The sequence below is a fragment of the Suncus etruscus genome, chromosome 3 (assembly GCF_024139225.1).
Source record: "Suncus etruscus isolate mSunEtr1 chromosome 3, mSunEtr1.pri.cur, whole genome shotgun sequence".
NCBI classification, from domain to species: domain Eukaryota; kingdom Metazoa; phylum Chordata; class Mammalia; order Eulipotyphla; family Soricidae; genus Suncus; species Suncus etruscus.
Genome location: NC_064850.1, coordinates 170,926,343 through 170,943,490, shown reverse-complemented (window position 1 = coordinate 170,943,490; position 17,148 = coordinate 170,926,343).

Here is a 17,148-nt window from a genome sequence, read left to right as displayed (position 1 = left end):
AACCAAGATGCCCTTCAACAGACGAATGGTTAAAGAAACTGTGGTACGTATACACAATGGTACATTATGCAGCCGTCAGGAGAGATGAAGTCATAAAATTTTCCTATACGTGGATGTATATAGAGTCTATCATGCTGAGTGAAATAAGTCAGAGGGAGAGAGAGAGATGCAGAATAGTCTCACTCATCTATGGGGTTTAAGAAAAATAAAAGTCATTTTTGCAACAATCCTTAGAGACAATGAGAAGAGGGCTGGAACTTCCCTCTCACTTCATGAAGCTCACTACAAAGAGTGATGAGTGCAGTTATAGAAATAACTACACAGAGAACTACCACAATCATGTGAATGAATGAGGGAACTGGAAATCCTGTCTGGAGTACAGGTGGGGGCGGGGTGGGATGGAGGGAGATTTGGGACATTGGTTGTGGGAATGTTGCTCTGGTGAAGGGGGTGTTCTTTACATGACTAAAACCTAATCTATATGTAATCAAGATGTTTAAATAAAGGAAAAAAGAAAGAGAGGAAAGGATAAGGAAGACTAAATTGGGAAAGATATAGGTAGGGAAAGAGGAACTATATACAAAATATGCAAAACAGACGGACACAGAACAAGGCATACATATACAAACTTCACAACAAATATGGCCATAACACTCACTCATACTTATCAAAAAATATTTGTTGGAAAGGATCCAAAATAGAGCAAAAGAAAAATTCAGCTGAATATACAAAAAGTGCTTAAAATGTAATAGCCAACAAACTGTTTAGATGAATAATTTCAAATTCAAAAAATATTTTTATGACAGAGCAGAAGAGATCTGAAAGAGAATTTTATGCACAGTACAAACATGGAAAACTCTACTGTAAGTGTATAACAGTATGTTTACAAAGTTACTGTATAACAGTAACTCTCTGATAGTCAATCATAGGTGAGAAGCACTGTGAAGAGAGTAAACCTAAAAAGTATCGTTATGTCAGCATTATGAATTCATTTCCATCTTACGACCTAAACTGAGGGAAATAAAGCAATGATGTTAGGTTAGAAAGAGTGAAAGTTGTTAAATGAGTATACCTGAAAAGAAAAACAGCATTAATATGATGAGAACTTTTTCTTTCGGGTGAACCTTGAGTAAATTAAATGGTAAGATTTCATGATTAACTGTGACCTAGAGCAATAATGAAATTAAGACATAAATCTACCATCCAAGGAAACGCATTGGGGTTCAATCATTTTCAATCCTAGTCATAGATCATGCTTGTGGAAAGAATCCTAGAGCATTAATAGCAACTGATGAGGAAATGAAATAATGAACTGGTGTTTATTGTAGATCTCTAAGAAGTATAAAACAGGATGTATGCTGCTGTGGATTTCACCAATGTATTAGGGACTTTTTTGATCTTCTTGTCATCGAAATTGATCCAGTGCTGTCTTGCAGCAATTTTACAGCATGAAGTACAGTGTCCATAGTGAACTTTACCATAATGGTTTGACACTGATGATAAGTTTTATTTCTTAATCTTGCTTTCATTCTCTGAAGTAAATTCTACTAAATTGAAGTCTTCTAAAGGAAAATCCACATAAGAGTGCAATTTTTTTATTTGTTTGCCATCAAAAGCAAAACGTTTCAAATGTTTTATTAGTACTGGTGGAGTTGCCATAAATATGTTTTCTAGTGTTGCAGCTGTTGCACTGAACTTTGTTGTCATCCCTTAACTCTTCTTTAAAAAATTCAGAGAGGCATTCCTGTAATGTACATTTATCTGTAGGTGTAACAGCCAGAGACAAATGAACAAATGTCTCATAAACCTCAGACTTTTGGTGGCATGTGAGACACTGTAGTATAGATTTGAATTGTCCTTGAAAGAGATCATAAATAATAGATTTGCGAGCCTCTTGGTGTTCTGGACTAGATTGTTCATAATTTTCATTTTCCATGAAATGTATAGTTTTATGTCATTAGATTTACATTAAGCAAATCCTAATGTAGTCCCTCTATTAGAATCATCAGTAGTTCGTGTGGATCCTGCTGATTGTGTCCAGAAAACTGTTCATTAAGTAAACCAATTGTAACTTTGAAGCTTTCATGGTTAATATATCTATGAAATCCATTTCCCATGGTTTTGATGAGCTGACCAAATTCTTTGGCTAATTTACTTTCATGCTCCATTGAATTTTTCTTGTTAATATCATTTTTATAATGATCTTGATGAAAATATTGAGTCAAGTCTGAAATATTATACAAGCATTGCAATATTGAGTTCATGTAGTAAGAGATTTCTATATTTTGGAGCCCAGTTAAGACAGGTTCCTGTCTTTCCTTTTGCATCTCAGAGTGTAAGGGTTTATCACTACCATCAGTCTCACACAATGTATGGTGTGTGACAGCTAAATCCTTGTTCCCTGCCCCGGAGACCTCAGCAATATTACTGTTGTTAGTGTCTGGAGTATTCTGTTTTTGCTCTGAAGGGGAGTTTATAGTCTGAGCCTGATCATTTGTGCTATCCCGATATCTAACAAGGCGTAATGGAATCCAAAATTTCTTGGGAGGGTTGTCATTTGTAGAAACATAGGCATAACCCCTTCCTCTCAGGAGAAGATATCCAGCTATTCATTTTTCATCCTCCTTGATCCAAATAGGTTTATGGGTTGTTTCTTGTCTCTGAATATCTTCTTTAAAATGTCTTTCTGCTGAATGTAACATTCCCCTTGGGGTACGTTTAAGTAATTTAGTGTGGTAAGAGTCAAAGATAGCAAATCCGTTGGTGGTAAACCTCTTTTACTATTTTTTAATTGAGTTTTTTTATATTTTATTTAAACATCTTGATTACATACATGCTTGTGTTTGGATTTCAGTCATATAAAGAGCACCACCCATCACCAGTGCAATGTTCCCATCACCAATGTCCCAAATCTCCATCCTCCCTACTCGACCCCCGCTTGTATTCTAGACAGGCTTTCCATTTCCCTCATACATTTTCATTATTAGGAAAGATCAAAATGGAGTTATTTCTCTAACTAAACTCATCACTCTTTGTGGTGAGATTCCTGAGGTGAGCTGGAACTTTCAGCTCTTTTCTCTTTTGTGTCTGAAAATTATTATTGCAAGAATGTCTTCCATTTTTATTAAAACCCATTGAAGAGTGAGACCATTCTGCGTTTTTCTCTCTCTGACTTATTTCACTCAGCATAATAGATTCCATGTACATCCATGTACAGGAAAATTTCATGACTTCATCTCTCCTGACAGCTGCATAATATTCCATTGTGTATATGTACCACAGTTTCTTTAGCCATTCGTCTGTTGAAGGGCATCTTGGTTGTTTCCAGAGTCTTGCTATGGTAAATAGTGCTGCAATGAATATAGGTGTAAGGAAGGGGTTTTTTGTATTGTATTTTTGTGTCCCTAGGGTATATTCCTAGGAGTGGTATAGCTGGATCGTTTGGGAGCTCAATTTCCAGTTTTTGGAGGAATCTCCATATTGCTTTTCATAAAAGTTGAACTAGACGGCATTCCCACCAGCAGTAAATAAGAGTTCCTTTCTCTCCACATCCCACCACACTGTTTATTCTCATTCTTTGTGATGTGTGCCATCCTCTGTGGTGTGAGGTGGTACATCATAGTTGTTTTGATTTGCATCTCCCTGATGATTAGTGATGTGGAGCATTTTTTTCATGTGTCTTTTGGCCATTTGTATTTCTTCTTTGTCAAAGTGTCTGTTCATTTCTTCTCCCCATTTTTGAGGGGATTAGATGTTTTTTTTCTTGTAAAGTTCTGTCAGTGCCTTATATATTTTGGAGATTAGCCCCTTATCTGATGGGTATTGGGTGAATAGATTCTCCTATTCAGTGGGTGGCTCTTGTATCCTGGGCACTATTTCCTTTGAGTTGCAGAAGCTTCTCAGCTTAATATATTCCCATCTGTTAATCTCTGCTTTCACTTGCTTGGAGAGTGCAGTTTCCTCCTTGAAGATGTCTGTAGTCTCAATGTCCTGGAGTGTTTTGCCTATGTGTTGTTCAATATATCTTATGATTTTGGGTCTGATATCGAGGTCTTTAATCCATTTGGATTTTACCTTTATACATGATGTTAGTTGGGGGTCTAAGTTCAATTTTTTGCAAGTGGCTATTCAGTTGTGCCAACACCACTTGTTGAAGAGGCTTTCCGTGCTCCATTTAGGATTTCTTGCTCCTTTATCAAAAATTAGGTGATGGTATGTCTGGGGAACATTTTCTGAGTATTCAAGCCTATTCCACTGATCTGAGGGCCTGTCATTATTCCAATACCATGCTGTCTTGATAACTATTGCTTTGTAGTAAAGTTTAAAGTTGGGGAAAGTAATTCCTCCCATATTCTTTTTCCCAATGATTGCTTTAGCTATTCTAGGGTGTTTATTGTTCCAAACGAATTTCAAAAGTGCCTGATCCACTTCTTTGAAGAATGTCATGGGTATCTTTAGAATGATCACATTAAATCTGTATAATGCCTTGGGGAGTATTGTCATTTTGACTATGTTAATCCTGCCAATCCATGAGTAGGGTGTGTGTTTCCATTTCTGCATGTCCTCTCTTATTTCTTGGAGCAGAGTTTTATAGTTTTCATTGTATAGGTCCTTCACATTTTTAGTCATGTTGATTCCAAGATATTTGAGTTTGTGTGGCACTATTGTGAATGGGGTTGTTTTCTTAATGTCCATTTCTTCCTTATTACTAACGGTGTATAAAAAGGCCATTGATTTTTTGTTTTTTGTTTTTTGTTTTTTGAGCCACACCCGGTAATGCTCATGGGTTACTCCTGGCTATGAGCTCAGAAGTTGCTCCTGGCTTGGGGAACCATATGGGACGCCGGGGGATCGAACCGTGGTCCGTCCAACGCTAGCGCAGGCAAGGCAGGCACCTTACCTCCAGCACCACTGCCAGGCCCCGGGCCATTGATTTTTGTGTGTTAATTTTGTAGCCAGCCACCTTGCTATATGAGTTTATTGATTCTAGAAGCTTTTTGGTAGTCTTTAGGGTTTTCTAAGTACACTATCATGTCATCTGCAAACAGTGAGAGCTTGACTTCTTCCTTTCCTATCTGGATTTCCTTGATATATTTTTCTTGCCTAATTGCTATGGCGAGTACTTCCAGTGCTATGTTGAATAGAAGTGGTGAGAGAGAATAGCCTTGTCTTGTGCCAGAATTAAGAGGGAAGGCTTTTAGTTTTTCTCCGTTGAGGAATATATTTGCCACTGGCTTGTGGTAGATGGCCTTAACTATATTGAGAATGGTTCATTCCATTCCCATCTTGCTGAGAGTTTTGATCAAGAATGGGTGTTGGATCTTATCAAATGCTTTCTCTGCATTTATTGATATGATCATGTGATTTTTATTTTTCTTGTTGTTGATGTTGTGTATTATGTTGATAGATTTACGGATGTTAAACCATACTTGCATTCCTCGGATCAAACCTACTTGATCGTAGTGGATGATCTTCTTAATGAAGCATTGAATGCTATTTGCCAGGATTTTGTTGAGGATCTCTGCATCTGCATTCATCAGCAATATTGGTCTGTAATTTTCTTTTTTCATAGCATCTCTGTCTAGTTTAGGTATCAAGGTGATGTTGTCTTCATAAAAGCTATTTGGAAGTGTTTCCGTTAGTTCAATTTCATAAAAGAGTCTTGCTAGGATTGGTAGTAGTTCCTCTTGGAAAGTTTGAAAGAATTCATTAGTGAATCCATCTGGGCCTGGGCTTTTGTTTTTGGGCAGGCATTTGATTACCGTTTTAATTTCATCAATAGTGATGGGGTATTTAGATATGCTACATCCTCTTCCTTCAACCGTGGAAGATTATAAGAGTCCAAGAATTTATCTATTTTTTCCAGGTTCTCATTTTTAGTGGTGTAGAGTTTCTCAACGTAGTTTCTGATAACCCTTTAAATCTCTGCCATATCAGTAGTGATCTCTCCCTTTTCATTCCTAATATGAGTTATCAAGTTTCTCTCTCTCTCTTTCTTTGTTAGTTTTGTCAGTGGTGTATCAATCTTGTTTATTTTTTCAAAGAACCAACTTCTGCTTTCGTTGATCTTTTGTTTTTTGGTTTTTTGGGGGATTGTTTTTTGGGTTTCCACTTCTTGATTTCTGCTCTCAGCTTTGTTATTTCCTTCTGTCTCCCTATTTTTGGGTCCTTTTGTTGAGCACTTTCTAGTTCTATTACCTGTGCTATTAAGCTACTCAGGTAAGCTCCTTCTTCCTTCCTGATGTGTGCTTGCAAAGCTATAAATTTTCTTCTCAGTACTGCTTTTGCTGTGTCCCATAAGTTCTGATAGTTTGTGTCTTTATTGTCATTTGTTTCCAGGAATTTTTGATTTCCTCCTTGATTTCCTCTCGGACCCCACTGGTTATTAAGTATGAGGCTGTTTAACTTCCATGTTTTAAAGTTTTTCTTCTGTATCCCTTTGGAATTCACAAATAATTTCAGAGCCTTGTGGTCAGCGAAGGTAGCCTGAAAATTTTCTATTTTCTTGATATTATGAAGGTATGTTTTATGTGCCAGCATATAGTCTATCCAGGAGAATGTCCCATGTACATTGGAGAAGAATGTGTATCCCGGTTTCTGGGGATGGAGTGTCCTATATATATCCACTCGGCCTCTTTCTTCCATTTCTCTCCTCAGGTCTAGTATATTCTTGTTGGGTTTCAGTCTGGTTGACCTATCCAGTGTTGACAAAGCCGTGTTGAGGTCCCCCACAATTATTGTGTTGTTATTAATATTATTTTTCAGATATGTCAGCTGTTGTATTAATATTTTGCTGGCCCCTCATTCGGTGCATATATGTTTAGGAGAGTTATTTCTTCCTGCTCTATATACACCTTGATTAATATAAAATGTCCATCTTTGTCCCTTACAACCTTCCTGAGTATAAAGTTTGCATTATCTGATATTAGTATGGCCACTCAAGCTTTGTTATGGGTGTTGTTTGCTTGGATAATTTTTCTCTAGCTTTTTATTTTGAGTCTATGTTTGTTCTGACTATTCAGGTGCATTTCTTGTAGGCAGCAGAAGGTTGGATTGAGTGTTTTGATCCATTTACCTACTCTGTGTCTCTTAACTGGTGCATTTAGTTGAGAGAACGAATTGTCCTGGGGTTTAATGCCATCTTTATATCGAAATTTGGTGTGTCTGGGGCCGGAGAGATAACATGGAGGTAAGGCGTTTGCCTTTCATGCAGGAGGTCATCGGTTCGAATCCCGGCGCCCCATATGGTCCCCTGTGCCTGCCAGGAGCAATTTCTGAGCCTGGAGCCAGGAATAACCCCTGAGCACTGCCAGGTGTGACCCAAAAACCAAAAAAAAAAAAAAAAAAAAAAAAAAAGAAATTTGGTGTGTCTTTTGGTTAGTCTTGTCTTAAATTAGGTCTTTCAGTTTTTCTCTTAAGACTGGTTTTGAGTCTGCAAACTTTCTGAGCTGATTTTTGTCTGTGAAACCATGTATTCTTCCATCAAACCGGAATGTGAGTTTTGCTGGGTAGAGTATTCTAGGTGAAGCATTCATTTTATTCAGTCTTGTCACAATATCCCACCACTGCTTTCTGGCCTTGAGTGTTTCTGGTGACAGGTCTGCTGTAAATCTCAAGGATGCTTGCTTGAACATAATTTCCCTTTTTGATCTTGCTGTTTTCAGAATTCTGTCTCTATCTGTGGGATTCATCATTGTGACTAGGATGTGTCTTGGGGAATTTTTTCTGGGGTTTCTTTTGTTTGGTACTCTTCGAGCATGCAGGATTTGATCACGTATATTCTTTAGCTCTGGAAGTTTCTCTTCAATGATATTCTTGACTGTCGATTCTTCCTGGAATTTTTTCCTGGGTCTCTGGGACACCAATGATTCTTAAGTTGTTTCTGTTGAGCTTATCATAGACTTCTATTTTCATCTGTTCCCATTCTTTGACTAATTTTTTCATTGTCTGTTCATTTGCTTTAAGTTTTTTTTTCAATCTCTCCCGCTGTATGGAATTGTTATTTATTTCATCTTCCACAGCACCAAGTCTATTCTCAGCTTCTGATACCCTGTCACAGAGCTTATCCATTTTGTCATTCACTTTGTTTACTGAGTTTTTCAGGCCTGTTATTTGACATGTTATTTCAATTTGGAGTTTTGTGATTTCTGTCTTCATATTTTCTTGGTTCTTATTAGTATTCTATTCAACTTGATCCATGGTCTCTTTGAGTTCTTTGAGCATCTTCCATATTGCTTGTCTAAAGTCCTTATCTGAGAGGTTGATTAGTTGGTTGGTTATTATCTGGTCATCAGAATTTTCATCTTCATTCTCTATGTCTGATGCTGGCCTGCGTTATTTCCCCATTGTCACACTTGTATTGTGGGTTTTTCTACGTGTTGTTGTGGTATTCATTGGCTAAATGATGGAAGCAGCCACACTCCTCTGGCTCTGCCCTTTCTGGATGGGTCGACTTGCCTCCAAGGGAGGGGAGTCCTTCGTTGATGAAGCCTCACACAGGGTCAAATCTCAGGCCCAAGCACGCAGCAGAGAAGACAGTCTGGAGAGAAATGCTGGGCTTCAGTGATCCAGCACAGTTCTTAGTGTGATTTTTTTTCTCCTTGTTGCGATGGTGTTCTTTCCTTAGAAAGAGCACATGGCCGTGTAGCAAAGCAGAGCTCTGCTGGAGCCTCTTTTCGGCCCACTCCCAAGAGGTTCACATGACAGGACTGTAGACAGACACACACAGGCAGCACTCACAATTTTTCAGTTGGGCCCCATTGGGCAGGCATAGTTTTATAGATTTTCTGTAATTGAGTTATTAAGGTTCTGTGAGTCCTTTCTACAATGGCCTGTCCCCTACAATTGTAAGGAATTCCTTTCAGATGTCTTATCTGCCATTTTTACAAAAAAATCCAAAAGTTTTGCTAACATAGGCTGGCCCATTATCAGTTTTTATAGAATATGGAATACCCATCACAGAAAAACATTGTAAAAGAAAACTACAAACAGCCTTAGATTTTTGAGAAGACATAGGAATTGCCCACATAAACCGAGAATAAATGTGCACCACAATATAAAAATAAGGTTTTCTTGGAAATAAATCTGTTTGAGTTATATCTATTTGCCAAAGTTTGTTAGACTGTAAGCCTCCTGGGTTTGCTCCTGCTATGTGAATCTTTTTTGTTAATGATGCACATACGTTGCAGTTTTCTACTATTTCTCTAGCTTGCCTCCATGGAATTTGGTAATTCACATGTAAACAGCGAGCATTTGTGTGTAGGGCTGAATGTTCCTCTAGGTGATTTAAATATAGGCATTGCTAGCAAGTCAGCAGTTTTATTTCCTTGAGCCATCGGTCCTGGAAAACCTGAGTGGGCTCTAATATGCATGATGAAGATGGGCTCAGTTCGTTTTTGAAGAAGCTGCTGTAATCGTTTTAGTAAGTTCTGTATGATCGGGTTATTAGCATTAAGGGAAGCAGTGGCTATCACATGACATAAATTTACCACATACAAAGAATCAGAAACTATATTTATGGCTTCAGATACATTTTCTAATAGGTAAATTAACGTTGCTAATTCAACTTTCTGTGCAGATTTATATTTGGTATCTATGGTCATATTAATGTTGTCTTTGATTATTCCTCCTATTCCTTTTTGGGATCCATTGATATAAAAAACTTTGGCATTGGGAATAGGGGAGTCCTGAACAATTGAAGAAATAACAAACTGAGTTTTTTTTTTAAAGTCCCAAGTTTTTCCTATTGGATAATGGGAGGATATTTCTCCTGTGAAATCTCAGAGGGCCCCTTGTAAACATTCATTAAGAGGCAATATTGACTCAATTCCCTTTTTTGGTACTGGCAAAACTATTATATCTGGGTCAAAACCTAGTAAAGATATAGATCTGAGTCTTGCCTTGATAATAATCTCTGAAATCAGTTGCAAGTAGGGGACAACGGAGTGAGGCTGTTTGTTATGTAAATAAACCCATTCCAAAGGTCCTGACTGTTGCATTAAGGCCCCTGTGGGGGTTTCTATAGTAGGGAAGATTAACAGAAATACCTTTTCTCCTAGGATGAAGTTTAAGAGAAACGATTTTTGTAATCTGCTCAAGAAAATGCCCAATTCATTTATGGCAGCTGTTGTTAAGTTTCTCAGGCTATCAAAAGCAGGGTCACCCTCCAACGTTTTAAACAGATTGTGGGCGACCGTGCACCCACATGTTCAATGGAACTCTGGATGAATTTTCCACCGCCTGCCTGATAGCCACAAAGTTTGCATAGCCCCGAGCCAACAGGAAACTCTGCAAATAAATTTAGTTCAGCACACAGAATCTGGCTTAACCAGATTCCTTAACCTTTCCATGGAATCTGTTTTTGTGCCTGCTCTCAAGCATGTAGTTATAGAAATGTTTTTTAAAGTTTAAATTGTGATTTTTATTGCTTGCACAATAGAAAGATCTAAATGGAAAATAGGCTAAACAAAAAATTGTATTTGCGTAAATATCAATTAGCTATTTGTTTAAGAATTTGCTTCCCCTCCCCTCATCCTGCCAGGTTCCTCCTTATCCTTCCCGCCATCAAAATGTGTATGTGGGGGCCGGGCGGTGGCGCAAGAGGTAAGGTGCCTGCCTTACCTGCGCTAGCCTTGAACGGACTGCGGTTCGATCCCCGGCGTCCCATATGGTCCCCCAAGCCAGGAGCAACTTCTGAGCTCATAGCCAGGAGTAACCCCTGAGCGTTACCGGGTGTGGCCCCCCCAAAAAAATGTGTATGTGCAGTATGCGCACTAAACCAAAAAAGGAATTTATGCTCCCATTGGTTAAAATTGTTGTACTTGTACAAATCTGATTGGTTTATGTTTCAATCCTATGTTACTACTCCTCCCACTGGAGCAGGGCATAAAAACCCTGCTCTCCCCTCAATAAAGTCTCTCGACTGGCATACGTCACCCTGAGCCTTTTACTAATTTCTACAGCTTAATTTTCTAGGTGTTCACAAAAGAGCTTAACACTCTCGAATTATTTGTAGTTGCCTTCTGCCTTCTGTCCTGGTTGAGAGAAAGCTGCTGGCCGGAATTCTCTCCCAGTAAGGGCAGGAGCAGAGGCAATTGCAGGTGGCGCCCCATGTGAGTGTCTCGGTCTTACGTGTTCATCGGTCGGCTGGAGGCGGCGAGTCCAGGAGCTTACGCATTAGACGTCAGGTAAGCCCCATCCGGGTGACGCAGCGTAGCAATTAGCCTTCCTTGTGTGCACACTTTCAATTTGTGCCGACCTCATCGTCCCACAATTGGCCTTTGGGACTCCTGTGCCTTTTTTTTTTTTACTATGGGTAACTCCTTAAGCACAGAAGCCAAATTCATTGCTGATATTCATCTGAGTTAAAAGCCAGACGCGTAGAAGTCTCCAAACAAAATCTCTATAAATTTTTTGCCCTCGTTCATGACGTTTGCCCTTGGTTTGTTTTAACCACACCTTGCATACCTGCATGGCAACCTTTCCCTCTCTTAGGGAACGGCTACAGAGGCTTTCCCCTGCTTGTTTGGCTCAAACCAATGCTGCTGCCCTCCAGGCTTGAAGAGCCACGCCTAAAAGTGCACAAGCCACCATTCTGCTGGCTCAAACAGTGCAAGGCCCCCAGGAGCCCTACAATAAATTCATTAGCACACTCCTGGAAATGGTAGAAAGGATTATGGGCTCTGCAGATTATAATAATCCCCTTTCAAGCAGCTTGCTTACGAAAATGCTAATAAAACCTGCAAAAATATTTTAAGAGACAACCTCCAAAGAAAAACCTTAAGGGGCTGGAGAGATAGCCTGCAGGCCACCTCCTGGTCTTAAAAGTTCTTGTTTTAAATATCAAAACCTCAGATCAGCACAAACATAAAGAAGAAGTCCTGGCCCCACTCTAGTAAGAAGCCATATACCCCCAACTCACTCAAAGTCTAATTTTCTTTAAGATCCTAATAAGCTAGCCAACACCCCCCCATTCCTTAAGGTATATAATAAGCCCTTTAATCTATGCAGAGGTAGTGTTTGTGGCACAAAGTGGTGGGGGTAGAATTTTGTTGTGTCCCATAAAATGCCTCAAATGTAAAGTTTGTGAATTAAATTATGTGGCATAACTGTGCCTTTTCTAAAAGCATTTGAGTAATTAAGTTTTGTGCATTGGGTGTTGTGAAGTAATTATTAAAACATTGGAAATTAAAAAACCTTCTAAATTCATGTCTGTAAGGGTTAAAAAAAAGGCAACAGGAAAATAACAGCAATAAACTCCCTTTTTTCATGCCTCTCAGAAATTTTAAAGCAAGGTCATGATTCTGTCACTTGTAATAACAGATTATTAGTAAAATAAAAATCTTTTAGTGTTTTAAAAATTTAAATGTATACACAGGTATTAAAATCTGAGTCTTTTATATTTCTATTAGAAAATTTATTTTGATTCTTAAGGTATTAAAAAAATGTTAAAGATAACGTGATTAACCTTTTTAAATAATATAGTTAATTTTATTGCAGTTAACACCCAGGTGTGCTTCATAATACCCTTAGTTTTAATTTTGTGCTAAAGAAATTGTTCTTTACCTTTGCATTACAACAACTATCCTTTTAAGTGTATTCAAAAGGTCAGTACATTATACAAATCTGTACATTTGTGTCAAAGTAAAAAAATCCAGTATTGATAAAAAATATATATATTTAATTTTATAAGTAATATTATAGAAGCAAATTAACTAGTATCAAATATAATTTTGGTCTTAAGTTCTAGGTGTGAAAATGCATCAAATGTCTTTAACTATATTTTATAATGTCTACACATCTTGTTAATTTGGTATATAATTTTTACAAATTATTTACTTAAAGTCTTCAAAGTAAAAACAGTTGTTTGTTAAAAATTTTAACACTTTATTGCAGCTGCCTTACTGCTTTTTTTAAACTAAAGAAAACCTGTTCATTTATAGCAAATGATATCATACTTCAGAGTGTACACTCCTTCTACAGTGCTCATTATCCATTTTACCTAACAAATTTTTTAACTGCTAACATTTTACTTCATGTTTTAAACTTCAAATTAGAATTGTTTTAGAAATGTTTTGTGTTAAAGCTAAACCTTAAAATTTATTTTCAGCAAAGTTCCACTCCAGCTACATTAAAAGAATTTTTTTTACAAACATGCCGGCTAAATATTTAAAAGCGCTTGTCAATTTTTCTAATGCAAGTTTTGAATGAATCCTCTTGTCTGTTCATGTGTGTGTATTATGATGAGTGAAGGTGGCCACAATGTTGTGTTTCGTGTTGTTTGTTCTGTCTGTTTATTTGTTATTTTTGCATTTCATGATAAATACAATTTTTAGAGTCATCCATTTTGAAAATTTCAATTAATTTTTTTTAACCTGGCTTAGTCTGGTCATCTAACAAACTGTGAAATCCTGCTAAAAAATCCTGTGCTAAGCTAGCTTTGTCCTATCAGCATGGCAGAAAGTGTGGGGGATGGTAAACCCCAAATTTCTCAATGGCCATCTGGGATAACTTTTCCCTGGAGAATTTCTGGACTTTGCAATCCCCAGCTTTCCTGCTATGTGTAAGTTAAGGCCTATAAAATATGAGTTTGTAGCTAAAGAATAGCATCTAGCTTTAAAATATAACTAAAAAGTTTAAAAAAATCATTTAGGTTCGGTCTAATAGTTTTTGAACAATTGGCAATTGTTAATTATAAAATTTTTTGAATGCTGAAGTCTGACAAAAGTCAGAAGGCATTCCCGTGGCATTCAAAAATAACCATTTTACCTCCTGCCAAGCTGTTTTCTTATAGACCTCCTACAGCTTCCTGCAGTCCTATCTTCATCCACTTCAAAAGAGCCTGTCACCCCTTCTGCTAACTTGTTTCTGACTGACTCTGCCTAAGAACAATGCTGAATTTGACTCTGCCTGGCTGCCCTGGATGTCCACCACTGCCACTAACAACCTCTGTCACAATTTGTTTGCTCCACTTGACTCTCCCTTGCAAGACGATGACAACACCTCTGGTTCCTTCCCTTCCCCTTTTGACAATGGTGCCGGAAACATAGCCAACCCCCTCCCACTCATCCCCTGACCCATCCTAAAAGTAGCCCTTTGTGCCCTCGCCATGGGTGCTGAGAGTGAGCCACCCCCAATCAATTTTTGCCACAACCTGGCCCATTCACCCATTCCCCAGGACACACTGGCTATGTCAGCTCAACCTCTCCCATGCCCTCAGCTCTTCAGAACTCTGCCTGCTTCCCCACCCTTCCAGCCCACGCTGCCTTCCGAACCCCCCTCCTCTTCTCAGCTCATCCTTGTCATGGTCAACACCTCCGCCCAAATGCCCTCCGGTACCTGCTACTCACCCATCTCACCGTTCTAAATTGCTGCCTTGAACTGCCTCACTTCACCAACGATACCAACCTTCTGTGATGCGGTATGAAACCTCAACAACATAGCATAACTTTAAAACTAGTGGTGGGACTTCAACTTTGCCTTTTGGTACCCAATATGATTCCCCCTAAAATTGTAATCAAATTCTTGTCGTTGATTTCTCCTTTCAGTTCATGATTGCCCCCAATTTAACGTTTTTTGCCTGTTTCACTAGTTTATCTCCCCCATTGTTTTACATTTGTTTTTTTAGTCCTAGGACTACTGTGTTTTGGTTGTTTTAATGCCTAAGTTGACTGTTATATCAAAAATTGCCTTATTACCTCTTAAATATAACCTTGTGTCTCTCTCCCGCTGCAGTATAAAATCACACACTGCCTTCACCCCAGCCTTATTGAGAGGCCTGGGTGTTATTGGTGTGAGCACAGAAATTTATTCATTGGTTCATACTCTAGAATCTATTAATGCCTTATAACTGTTCATAGAAATGCTTACAAACTTAAAATAAGTTTACACTACTTAACTGTTGAATCCCTAGCAAAAATACAGCAGAATAACTGCCGTGGTTTAAATTTCACAGTTTTTTGAGGGAGGGGGAAATTTGTGTCATCCTTATAGCAGAATGTTACCTTTTAAAAATAAACTTGGCTTAGTTAGAAATAGATCAGAGTGAGAGCTGGTACAAAAATTGGTTTTCTACCACTCCATGGATAACAACATTGCTCCCAGCCTTTTGGGGACCCTTCATTGGCTTTATGTTGCTAGTTTCCTTTGGTCCTTGGGCTTTTCGCAAACTCACCACCTTCGTAAAGAATCAAGCGGATGAAGCAACCAGAAAGGACTCAAAGGTTCTATATCAACAACTATGCACCTCAGAAGACCAGCTGACGCCTGACATCTCCCCTCCTGCCAACTCTCCGCCACTTAAGTTTGAAGTTATCAAGGAGCTGGCGCATAGACCTCAATCTGTGCGCTTGCGCCTTGCCAAGCTTTGGAAACGACTGACTCAAGGGTAGCAGATGCGGTGACTGGAAGCCCCACACCTCTTCACCCAGTGTGGCCAGTCCACCGAGGCACGTCTGTCCCTTCCATATTGTATACTATACAAGGGGAGATGTGGGCGACTGTGCACCCACATGTTCAATGGAACTCTGGATGAATTTTCCACCACCTGCCTGATAGCCACAAAGTTTGCATAGCCCCGAGCCAACAGGAAACTCTGCAAATAAATTTAGTTCAGCACACAGAATCTGGCTTAACCAGATTCCTTAACCTTTCCATGGAATCTGTTTTTGTGCCTGCTCTCAAGCATGTAGTTATAGAAATGTTTTTGTAAAGTTTAAATTGTGATCCTTATTGCTTGCACAATAGAAAGATCTAAATGGAAAATAGGCTAAACAAAAAATTGTATTTGCGTAAATATCAATTAGCTATTTGTTTAAGAATTTGCTTCCCCTCCCCTCATCCTGCCAGGTTCCTCCTTATCCTTCCCGCCATCAAAATGTGTATGTGCAGTATGCGCACTAAACCAAAAAAGGAATTTATGCTCCCATTGGTTAAAATTGTTGTACTTGTACAAATCTGATTGGTTTATGTTTCAATCCTATGTTACTACTCCTCCCACTGGAGCAGGGCATAAAAACCCTGCTCTCCCCTCAATAAAGTCTCTCGACTGGCATACGTCACCCTGAGCCTTTTACTAACTTCTACAGCTTAATTTTCTAGGTGTTCACAAAAGAGCTTAACACTCTCGAATTATTTGTAGTTGCCTTCAGCCTTCTGTCCTGGTTGAGAGAAAGCTGCTGGCCGGAATTCTCTCCCAGTAAGGGCAGGAGCAGAGGCAATTGCAACAGATTAGATAACTTTGTATTCAGGATTTCTAGTGCAGGGCAGAGCCAATTTATGTCACCTAAAAGTCTCTGAAAATCATTAAGCGTTCTGAGGTTTTCTTTTTTGATAGAAATTTTTTGTGGACGTATAAACGTCCGGTCCAAAATAAAACCCAAATATTGATACAGTGGCATTATCTGCATTTTTTTCTAAAGCTATTTTTAGTCCTGATGTTTGTAAACAGTCAATAACATAAGAGTATAAGTCCTGTAAATCTGTTTAATTGTTCATTGTGAGCAAGATATCATCTGTATAATGAAATATCATGGCTTGAGGAAATTTTTCACGATCAGGGCTCAAAACCTTATCTATAAAACACTGACACATGGTTAGGGAATTCAGCATGCCTTGGGGGAAAACAGTCCATTAGAAACGTCTGCAGGGATGTGTATTATTGAGAAAAGGAACTGAGAATGCAAAACGTTTTTTATCATCTGGGTGGATAGGAATATGGTAGAAGCAGTCTTTCAGATCAATTACAATTAGTGGCCATTCCTTTAGAATAACTACAGGTGATGGTAAACCAGTCCAATTTGCCCATAGGTATCATGGATAAATTTACAGCTCTAAGATCCATCAAAAGTCTCTATTTACCGGATTTCTTTTTTATAGTGAATATAGGTGAATTCCATTGAGAAAAAAATGGTTCAATATGTTCTAAACTTAGCTGTTCCATCACTAATTCTGTCAGCATCTTTAATTTATCAGTTTTAAGGGGTCACTGACCTATCCAAATTGGTTCATCAGATTTCCATTTTATTTTTATTGGTGCTGGGTTTTTATTGTAGTGGCCCCTACTAAAAATTTTGGGTTTTTAAATCAAAAGAAGGTTTGGGCTCTTCTGGAGCTAATGGGATGTGGAATTCTGCTTTCCACTGTTTGTGT